We start from the raw sequence: 12,283 nt of genomic DNA, 5'->3' as shown, positions 1-12,283 counted from the left end.
CCTAATAGTAAAATTTACAAGTCTTAGTGACAAAGAGAAAATCCTGAAAGCAGCCCGGGAAAAGAAGTCTGTAACATACAATGGTAAAAATATTAGATTGGCAGCATACTTATCCACAGAGACCTGGCAGGCCAGAAAGAGCTGGCATGATATATTCAGAGCACTAAACTAGAAAAACATGCAGCCAAGAATACTATATCCAGCTAGGCTATCATTGAAAATAGAAGGAGAGATTAAAAGCTTCCAGGACAAACAAAAACTGAAAGAATTTGCAAACACCAAACCAGCTCTACAGGAAATATTGAAAGGGGTCCTCTAAGCAAAGAGAGAGCCTAAAAGTAGTAGATCAGAAAGGAACAATAACAGCCACCTTACAGGCAATACAATGGCACTAAATTCATATCTCTCAATAGTTACCCTGAATGTTAATGGGCTGAATGCCCCAATCAAAAGACACAGGGTATCAGAATGGATAAAAAAACAAAACCCATCTATATGTTGCCTACAAGAAACTCATTTTAAACCTGAAGACACCTCCAGATTTAAAGTGAGGGGGTGGAAAAGAATTTACCATGCTAATGGACATCAGAAGAAAGCAGGAGTGGCAATCCTTAGATCAGATCAATTAGATTTTAAGCCAAAGACTATAATAAGAGATGAGGAAGGACACTATATCATACTCAAAGGATCTGTCCAACAAGAAGATCTAACAATTTTAAATATCTATGCCCCTAACGTGGGAGCAGCCAACTATATAAACCAATTAATAACAAAATCAAAGAAACACATCAACAATAATACAATAATAGAAGGGGACTTTAACACTCCCCTCACTGAAATGGACAGATCCTCCAAGCAAAAGATCAACAAGGAAATAAAGGCCTTAAATGACACACTGGACCAGATGGACATCACAGATATATTCAGAACATTTCATCCCAAAGCAACAGAATACACATTCTTCTCTAGTGCACATAGAACATTCTCCAGAATAGGTCACATCCTCGGTCCTAAATCAGGTCTCAACCAGTATCAAAAGATTGGGATCATTCCCTGCATATTTTCAGACCACAATGCTTTGAAGCTAGAACTCAATCACAAGAGGAAATTGGGAAAGAACCCAAATACATGGAGACTAAACAGCATCCTTCTAAAGAATGAATGGGTCAACCAGGAAATTAAAGAAGAATTGAAAAAATTCATGGAAACAAATGATAATGAAAACACAACGGTTCAAAATCTGTGGGACACAACAAAGGCAGTCCTGAGAGGAAAATATATAGCGGTACAAGCCTTTCTCAAGAAACAAGAAAGGTCTCAGGTACACAACCTAACCCTACACTTAAAGTAGCTGGAGAAAGAACAAGAAAGAAACCCTAAACCAAGCAGGAGAAGAGAATTCATAAAGATCAGAGCAGAAATCAATGAAATAGAAACAAAAAAAAACAATAGAACAAATCAACGAAACTAGGAGCTGGTTCTTTGAAAGAATTAATAAGATTGATAAACCCCTGGCCAGACTTATCAAAAAGAAAAGAGAAAGGACCCCAAAAAATAAAATCATGAATGAAAGAGGAGAGATCACAACTAACACCAAAGAAATACAGACAATTATAAGAACATACTATGAGCAACTCTATGCCAACAAATTTGACAATCTGGAAGAAATGGATGCATTCCTAGAGACATATAAACTACCACAACTGAACCAGGAAGAAATAGAAAGCCTGAACAGACCCATAACCAGTAAGGAGATTGAAACAGTCATCAAAAATCTCCAAACAAACAAAAGCCCAGGGCCAGACGACTTCCCCGGGGGAATTCTACCAAACATTTAAAGAAGAACTAATTCCTATTCTCCTAAAGCTGTTCCAAAAAATAGAAATGGAAGGAAAACTTCCAAACTCATTTTATGAGGCCAGCATCACCTTGATCCCAAAACCAGACAAGGATCCCATCAAAAAAGAGAACTACAGACCAATATCCTTGATGAACACAGATGCAAAAATTCTCACCAAAATACTAGCCAATAGGATTCAACAGTACATTAAAAGGATTATTCACCACAACCAAGTGGGATTTATTCCAGGGCTGCAAGGTTGGTTCAACATCTGCAAATCAATCAATGTGATACAACACATTAATAAAAGAAAGAACAAGAACCATATGATACTCTCAGTAGATGCTGAAAAAGCATTTGACAATGTACAGCATCCCTTCCTGATCAAAACTCTTCAAAGTGTAGGGTAGAGGGCACATACCTCAATATTATCAAAGCCATCTATGAAAAACCCACCGCAAATATCATTCTCAATGGAGAAAAACTGAAAGCTTTTCCGCTAAGGTCAGAAACACGGCAGGGATGTCCATTATCACCACTGCTATTCAACATAGTACTAGAAGTCCTAGCCTCAGCAATAAGACAACAAAAGGAAATTAAAGGCATCCAAATCTGCAAAGAAGAAGTCAAACTATCACTCTTCGCAGATGATATGATACTATATGTGGAAAACCCAAAAGACTCCACTCCAAAACTGCTAGAACTTGTACAGGAATTCAGTAAAGTGTCAGGATATAAAATCAATGCACAGAAATCAGTCGCATTTCTCTACACCAACAACAAGACAGAAGAAAGAGAAATTAAGGAGTCAATCCCATTTACAATTGCACCCAAAACTATAAGATACCTAGGAATAAACCTAACCAAAGAAGCTAAGAATCTATACACAGAAAACTATAAAGTACTCATGAAAGAAATTGAGGAAGACACAAAGAAATGGAAAAATGTTCCATGCTCCTGGATTGGAAGAATAAATATTGTGAAAATGTCTTTGCTACCTAAAGCAATCTACACATTTAATGCAATTCCTATCAAAATACCATCCTTTTTTTTTTTTTTCAAAGAAATGGAACAAATAATCCTAAAGTTTATATGGAACCAGAAAAGACCTTGAATAGCCAAAGGAGTATTGAAAAAGAAAGCCAAAGTTGGTGGCATCACAATTCCGGACTTCAAGCTCTATTACAAAGCTGTCATCATCAAGACAGCATGGTACTGGCACAAAAACAGACACATAGACCAATGGAACAGAATAGAGAGCCCAGAAATAGACCCTCAACTCTATGGTCAACTCATCTTTGACAAAGCAGGAAAGAATGTCCAATGGAAAAAAGACAGCCTCTTCAACAAATGGTGTTGGGAAAATTGGATAGCCACATGCAGAAAAATGAAATTGGATCATTTCCTTACACCACACACGAAAATAGACTCAAAATGGATGAAGGACCTCAGTGTGAGAAAGGAATCCATCAAAATCCTTGAGGAGAACACAGGCAGCAACCTTTTCGACCTCAGCCGCAGCAACATCTTCCTAGGAACATCGCCAAAGGCAAGGGAAGCAACGGCAAAAATGAACTATTGGGATTTTATCAAGATCAAAAGCTTTTACACAGCAAAGGAAACAGTTAACAAAACCAAAAGAAAACTGACAGAATGGGAGAAGATATTTGCAAACGACATATCAGATAAAGGGTTAGTGTCCAAAATCTATAAAGAACTTAGCAAACTCAACACCCAAAGAACAAATAATCCAGTCAAGAAATGGGCAGAAGACATGAACAGACATTTCTGCAAAGAAGACATCCAGATGGCCAACAGACACATGAAAAAGTGCTCCATATCACTTGGCATCAGGGCAATACAAATCAAAACCACAATGAGATATCACCTCACACCAGTCAGAAGGGCTAAAATTAACAAGTCAGGAAATGACAGATGCTGGTGAGGATGCGGAGAAAGGGGAACCCTCCTACACTGTTGGTGGGAATGCAAGCTGGTGCAACCACTCTGGAAAACAGCATGGAGGTTCCTCAAAATGTTGAAAATAGAACTACCCTATGACCCAGAAATTGCACTACTGGGTATTTACCCTAAAGATACAAACGTAGTGATCCGAAGGGACACATGCACCTGAATGTTTATAACAGCAATGTCTACAATAGCCAAACTATGGAAAGAACCTAGATGTCCATCAACAGATGAATGGATAAAGAAGAGGTGGTATATATACACAATGGAATACTATGCAGCCATCAAAAGAAATGAAATCTTGCCATTTGCGACGACGTGGATGGAACTAGAGGGTATCATGCTTAGCGAAATAAGTCAATTGGAGAAAGACAACTATCATATGATCTCCCTGATATGAGGGAGAGGAGATGCAACATGGGGGGTTAAGGGGGTAGGAGAAGAGTAAATGAAACAAGATGGGATTGGGAGGGAGACAAACCATAAGGTACTCTTAATCTCACAAAACAAACTGAGGTTTGATGGGGGGAGGGGTTTTGGGAGAAGGGGTGTGGGGTTATGGACATTGGGGAGGGTATGTGCTATGGTGAGTGCTGTGAAGTGTGTAAACCTGGTGATTCACAGACCTGTACCTCTGGGGATAAAAATATATGTTTATAAAAAATTTTAAAAAAAGCAAAATCACTAACAAAACACACAAAACTGAAAGACACATGGCGTGACACAGACCACAGAAGGGACAATTTGGTTACAGCACGAGGGCTGAAACACGAAGCAGAGATCGGCTTGTCAACCCCAGCCGGAATGTACACATCCAGAGACTCAAAATTTTTGTTGCCACAAGTCGCTGTAAAAGTGTCACAAGTATTGAATTGGGGGTCACAAGTAAGTGTTAGTGAGTGATGAATTGTAGTACAGAATCCACATTTAACGAGATGCAACTACAAATATTCAGAGGAATACATGACCCAAGTTGGATACAAGACCTTTGTCAGATGAAGTAGTGTGACTATTTGCTCCTGGACTGTCTTTTGAAAAGCAGATCTTAGTTTCCTGACTACTGGCTTATCAATGTTTTTTTTTTTTATGATTTGTGATTTTTGCTTTTCTCAGATACATCAGTCTTTGCCCAACCCAAGGTCTTGAAGACTTTTTCCTACACCACCTTCTAGAAGTTTTATTGAACTAACTTTATCAGGTTTATGATCCATTTTGAGGTTATGTTTGTGTTTAGCCTAAGGTAAGGTTGAGATGTATTATTTCCCCATGTGAATATCCAAGGATTCCATCGCTGCATGTTGACAAGATTACCCTTTTCTTCATTGGATTATCTTGGAGGTTCTGTCAGAAATTAGTTGACCCTCTATGTGTAGGTCTATTTCTGGATTCTCTTTGATATGCCATTGATCTACGTGTCCATCCTTTTACCAGTACCACAGTTTTTGTACCTTCATAATAAGTCTTGAAATCAGGTATTGTAAGCCTCCTTTTGTCTTCTTTTTCAAAATTGTTTGACTCTTCTATACCCTTCGCATCTTCATATAAATTCTTTGTCCAGTTCAACAAAAAGGACTGATGGGTCTACAATTGGAATTTCATTGAATCTACAGCTCAATTTGGGGAGGACTGACACCTTAACAGTATCGAGTCTTCTACTCTTTAAGTGTGATCTATCTTTCTATTGATTTAATCTCTTTAATTACTCTCCGGGATGTTTTGTTTTCCAGATACATATCTTGCATGTATTGTTATTCATTTTCTTCCCTTTTAATGCTATTGCAAATGATATAAGTTTTAATATTAAAATATTTGGTGCTATATATAAAAATATATTTGATTTTTATGTATTGATCTTGTATGATCCTGCTAAACACTTATTAGTTCTAGAAGTTCTTCATAGATTCCTTAGGATTTTATACACATACAATCATATCATCTGCAAATAAAGACAGTTTTACTTTTTCCTTTTCAATCTGGATGCCTTTTATTTCTTTTTCTTATCTCATTAAAACAGCTAGGACCTCTAGTACAATGTTGAATAGATGTGGTAAGAATTGGGAATTTTTGTTTTGTTTCCAATCAGAGAGAGAACATTCTGTGTTTCACCATTAAATATGACATCTGTGGCAGGTATTTCACAGATGGTCTTTATCAGGTTGAAGACCTTTCCTCCTTTTCCTAATTCTCTGAGAGGCTTTCTCATGAAAGTTGTTGAATTTTGCCAGATTTTGTCAAATGTTTTTTCTGTATCTGTTGAGATAATTATATGGGTTTTCCTCATTCTGTTAATATGGTGGATTACATCGCTTTGTTTTTGAATGTTAAACCAACTTTGTATTCCTAGGATGAACTCCACATGGTCATGGTGTATTTTTAACTTTTTTATATAACAATACATGTTACTGGATTTAACTTCATAATGTTTTACCAAATATTTTCATGTCCTTGTTCATAAGGGTTATTGTCTTTAGTTTTCTTGCTTTGTAATGTATTTGTCTGGTTTTTGCATCAGGGGGATGCTGGCCCCATTGAATGAGTTGGGAAATTGTCCCTCCTTTCCCATTTTTTGAGTTTGTGTAGAATTAGCATTGTTTTATTCTTTAAATGTTTGTTTGAGTTAATCTGCAGTTTCATTTGAGTGATAGCTTATATTTAAAATGGGGCCTAAAAGCTGCTTAACAGTTCTGCGTACAAGTCGGCTTTTCTGGAATGTCACTGTAGGGTGATCTGGATGGACTATTTAGTAAAGGAATCTCTAATATCACTATCTGTTAGTCTTTCTTCTTGCCTGGTTACAGTCCCCTAGAGCAGGCTCTTCCACTCTCCAGCTAGAAGGGGATAGGCCAGAGGCCTGCCTTGTGGGAGCCCAGAGTGGGAGGGAGGGAACATTCTTATTTGACTCCTTCTTCAGTCCAGCCTCTAGAGTTCCATGGTATCAACAGTTCCTAAACCTTTTGAGGATTGTGTGTTACAAATTGGGTTGGTTCTAGGCTTTCCCTACTGCCACCTCAGGATTTGGGAGGGCGGGGTTTAGTCTGAAAAGCTAATTACAGTTTATTTGGTTTTGAGCTTCTAAACTTTCTTTTCTCTCATTAGTCCTGTCCTGTAGGTTATGCCTTTTAAAAACAACCTTTACTATTATTTGAGTATAGTTTCAAGAAAGCACTAAAGCAGATATGCATGTTTCATCTGCCATATTAACCCCATAAAGAAGTTGATTTTCTTTTCTTTTTATATTTTAAGATTTATTTATTTATTTGAGAGAGAGCATGAGGGGAGAGGAACAGAGAGAGAGAGAGAGGAAGCAGACTCCCTGCGGATTGGGAAGCCCCACACAGGGCTCCATCTCACAATCCTGAGATCACCACCTGAGACGAAACCAAGAGTCGGGTGCTTAACCGACTAAGCCTTGCAGGCACCCATTTTAATTTTCAATCCACTACAATCTGGCTTCTGATCCCACCGCTCCACAGAAAGCTGCTCCTTCCTAGCTCAATTAACTCCCCCTTACCAGGTACAACGAGCCTCAATCAACCTTTATCTTTCCCAACCTCTCACCAGCATTTGATATCACTAGGTTCCCCTGCTTGACACCTCTTCCTTCCTAGGCTTCAGAGACCTCACCGGGAGGTCACTGGTCTCCTAGTCTCCCACCTATTTCTCTGGCTTAGTGACCTTCAACACTCCAACTGGAGCCATCTTCTCTTCCCCCCATGTCCATATTCTTTCTCGGAGAAATCATTCAGATCCACGTCAATGACTCCCAAGTCCATTTATCCTCTGCCTCTCCCCCAAGTTCCAGATCCATGTACACAACTGTCCACCAAGTCTTCTCATCCATGAACATCACATCTCTATTTGATCAAGATGTTTATGTCCCTCAGTAGAGATTAGCTGTCTTCTTAAAAATCTTGTAAATTTTCTGTTATGTGTGTTCCTGTGTTCTTTATAGTTGTGTTGCTATCATGGTTGGAATCTCTTTGATATTACTTTGATGTTACTTTTTCTAACTGACCATTCTGAGGCACTGGCCTCCTGATGATTTCCTGTGGGGTCACCTGTATCAGGCCACCTTGAGCCTCACTTGTATTCACTCTAAGAGTCTATCCATTGATCCTCTTGGATAATATAATAATATAGGTAGACAATCACATCCCCTGTAAATGAAGACTGCTTTGTCCCTTCCTGTCCTTTCTCTTGTCTTGCTATGCTGGGTCAGCTTCCAGGACAGGACCGAATGATAGAGAGGCAGGCAGGCATGCATGTCATATTCCCTCTTTGAATGGAAGGAATGTTTCTGAGTTTTCACCATTAAATTCCATGTTTACTCTGGTCAGGACCACTTATCACATTTAGGGTGTTCCCTTCTACTTAAAGTTTGCCAAGAGATATTATCAAGAGTGGGTATGACTTTGATCAGTTTTCTTTGGTCTCTGTTAGAGACATCACAAGGCTTTTCCCTTTTAAGCTGTTATTCTACTAAATTACACTGGTGGACTATTGTTGAATTAACCCCGGAGCCGTTGTTCTGGCAGCCTTCTCAACACCTTAACCCCATGGTGTGATGATTTCTCCTTCTCAGGAGAGTGGACAGAGAAAATAAACCAGGGCCCATGTTCTCAGGCAAGTTTCACTAGTATCTGTTAGTCCCCTTACTGGAAGATAACCTCAGGTAGCAACATCATGTAGGTCTGTCCACACACTTGCCTTGTCTGATCAGTCTTTGGAGATTGGGTTTGCTTATTGTTTAGTGAAGAGTTGCACACTTTGGGTCCTGAAGGAGGATGGAGTCAAGCCAGGCTATGATCCAGACCTGTGATTTTGGCTTTTAGGGATATAAGCAACCATTTAGAACACCCCCTCACCCACCTGCTCATGCCCTCAGTGCCTGGGTATGGATGGCAGCCAAACCCCTCTGTGTGTCCACCTGTAGGACAAGTGAGCCACCACCTCCAGAGTCCAGGACATTCAGACTTAGGAGAAATTTTACCCTTGATAGAAAGAAGGCTGGGGTTGAGCAATATTTTTGCTAGTCTCCGTCTCTTGGTGTCTTGAAAGTTCATCTCTCTGAGATCAAAGGAATCAAAAGTAAAGAGTCTCCCAGAAAGGGAATTAATTGCCAATTTCACCAAGGCGCAACACAGTAATGGTGTAATGTTCTTTAAATGCACCATAATTTATCGGGGATTTTGGTTTGGGGATGAATGTGTGGGATGAACCCAGCTTTTTTTTTTTTTTTTTTTCCATGCACAACATGAACTTAGGGAGCTTTAAAAAAAAATACAGGACAGGGCCCAAGCCCTGGAGATTCTCATCCAGTTGCCCAAGGATGGAAACAGGCATCTGTATTTTTTTTAATGATTTATTTATTTATTTGAAAGAAAGGAAGAGAGAATGGGGGTGTGGGGCAGAAGGAGACGGAAAGAATCCCAAGCAGAGTCATGCTGAGCATGGAGCCTGACATGAGGCTTGATCTCACAACCCCAAGATCACAACCTGAGCACAAAAGCAAGAGCTACATGGATAACCAACTTCACCACCCAGGCACCCCAGGAGCCTTTTTTTAAAGAAGTGGTTTAGAGGGTTCTTAAGGACAGCCAGGTTTGGGAACCACTGACCAGGAAGATACCGGAGGGTCCCGGCCTCAGCCTCATCACCACTGAGATCCAGGGATTCCTGTAGGGTCTTAGAGATCACATGGATACCATAGACCTTCTAGCCTGATCTAGTCAAAGTGAAGCAGGTGTGTGTGTGTGTGTGTGTGTGTGTGTGCACGCGCGCACGCGTGCACGCATACTGCTGAATGCTGCTCTCTATGGGAAATGGGGGTCTCTGATTTCATAAACCTGTGGTCCCTGGCCTGATAATCCTGAGGACTGTAAGTGAGTATCTATCTGTGGTACAAACATCTATATACTCTTTGGAGCTCTTTTTCAAGTATGTGTCTATGTGTTTGTGATACCTACCATACAGCATCATTTAAAAACACTGCTGAACTCAGAGCAGCCTTTTATAGGTTTTACATTTTTTATCACAGTTACTAGAAGTGCACCTACTATTATCATGTCTCCGGTAGGGGGCCCATCTGTGCTTTTTATCTGTTGATTTTTAAATTTTAAGTAGGGATCTTCATCCATAGAAAGGCTGGGAAGTCCTAGGGAGAGGCCCCCTGGAGCCAGCAGCGTCCTTTGAGTTAACAGCAGCTGGGAGGTTGCTGCCCTGTCCACTGGGCAGGCAGTCACTCCCCCACACCGCCCCACCCCGTCCACTCGGGTGACCAGCTGCCCGGGTGCTATCCAGAACTTGAGTCATCCCAGTCTGTGACAGTGAGGGCTCCGTTATAAAGGAGACTCAGGACCCAGGGATGGAGTGGGTCATTTGACGACAGAACTGTACTAGGGGTGAGGGGGAGGGCACTATGGCTTCCATCCAAGTGCACTCCCCCACTTCAAGCTGATTCTTAGATCCTCCGGGGATTTCTCAGTCCTCCTAACTTTGAGTGGGAGAAGTCGATGTATTAATGGTCTCAAAAGCTTCTCTAAGGGCCATGAAGACACTATGTATAAGCTCTCATTACCTAACCAACCTCAAGGTGTGAAAACTATAAATCTGGTGACTGATTCACACGCTTAAATCAGATGGTCACTGAAACTCCCCCATGGCTCCCTACTTGAGGGGACACCAGACTTTGCTCCTGTGAACCTCAAGGGCTCAAAAGCCCTGACAATACTACAACCTTGAGAACACACAGGACATCTGAGGGGTGTGTGTGTGTGTGTGTGTGTGTGTGTGTTGTAAAAGACTGCATTTTCCTGAATTATCTTGAAACCCCCTGTCCTCGCAGCATTTTCCCCAAACCCTGTCCTCGCAGCATTTTCCCCAAACCCTGTTCACTCCAGCTGGGAAATTCTATTCGGTCCTGAGTAAATGCAGTTTCTGAGAAATAAGCAATCCTTCCTTCTCAAGGGTCCTTTTGTTCTTACTCTTGCCAACCAAGCCAGGTGTACCTGCTGTTTAAAAGCTTGCATTAGGCCACTTCACTTTAATGAACAACCTACTTCCGTACCTATTTTTGCCAACTGTAAGAACTCCAGATTGGATTTTGCTCTTATGAGAAAAGGCAAAAATAGCCGTCCAGTGTTTATTTTTCGGCGAGCCATCCCAGAGGCAGCGAGGGCCCAGAGCGGGAGTAGCGCCGCCCAGCGCCTTCCGCAGGAACTACACCTCAGCCTCAGCCTCCAGCCGCCAGAGCTTTGAATCTGTACTTTATCTCAGTTTCTTTTGTGCATACATGAGCAAGATACGTCCTAAGATATCAAAAAAGCCCCCGAGAGGTTATTTTTGGGGTCTGGGAATGCTCAAAAGTTTTTCCCAATAAATTAATGGTAATCGCGTCTTCAAATTATGCCACTTTGGCTCAGGGAGTGTTTCATAGCAATGCTGTACTTGCCCATAGCAGGGAAACCTGTAATCTTATTTTGCTAAAACTTTGATGACAGAATGCTTAGAACTTTGCTCTTGTTTCCATTGTTAGAAGTAGTGCAGTTTGTTCTCAGTGCCTATACCCACTTCCCCGTACCCCTCCCCCCACGCCAGCAAAATCCTTTCCTGTCCAGGGTCCAGTGCTTTGAAGCAGCTGTCTTCCTCCCACACAACGTAATAATAAGGAACTCCTGGGTGCCTGGCTGGCTCAGTTGGTTGGGCATCTGCCTTCGACTCAGGTAATAATCCCAGGGGTCCTGGGATGGAGCCCCTGCAGCAGGATCCCTGCTCAGTGGGCAGTCAGCTTCTCCCTCTCCCTCTGCCCCTCCTGCCCTTGTGCTCACTGCTGCTCTCAAATAAATAAATAAGACCTTAAGTTGGTGGTGGGGGGAGACAGGAATTCCTCCAAGTTTTATTTCAATACAGGGAAAGAGGGGCTGGATGGCCCAGTGGTGGGAGTGGTTTCTCCCTGTTGAAGGCTACCTACCGGCTTTGTGCTGGGGGCTGCCAGTCTGAAAGCTTCCTGGATGGCTCTGGGGAGGCGAGTAGCCCTATCCAACCCTGGAAGCAGAGAGCAAGGGCTACTGGAGGCCTAGTCACAGCCTACAAATGTGGGGTTAACAGGCATAAAGCCCCCCCTGGGGGACTAGGTAAGGACAGCTGGCGGTTGGAGGGGAAGCCTTTCTCCGAAGGAGATGCCAGAACCCCAAAGGGTGTTGCCACCACAATGTCTGTGGGGCCTCTGGAAAGGGCAGGGCAGCATCTAGGCAGGAAGAGACTGCAACATGGCAAGATTGGTGCTCACCAAGGGGACATCAGGAAGGGGTACATCTGTGGGGTCTCCTCTAAAGACTGCTGTGAACCCAGCATTAGCAAAGGGCCTGAGTGAGGCCAAACTACCCCCCCCTTTTAAAGATTTTATTTATTTATTCGACAGACAGAGATCACAAGAGGGCAGAGAGGCAAGCAAAGAGAGAGGGGGGAAGCAGGCTC

Source organism: Lontra canadensis, unplaced genomic scaffold, assembly GCF_010015895.1.
Source record: "Lontra canadensis isolate GAN:19392208 unplaced genomic scaffold, GSC_riverotter_1.0 scaffold144, whole genome shotgun sequence".
Classification (NCBI taxonomy): domain Eukaryota; kingdom Metazoa; phylum Chordata; class Mammalia; order Carnivora; family Mustelidae; genus Lontra; species Lontra canadensis.
This window is presented reverse-complemented; position numbering follows the sequence as displayed.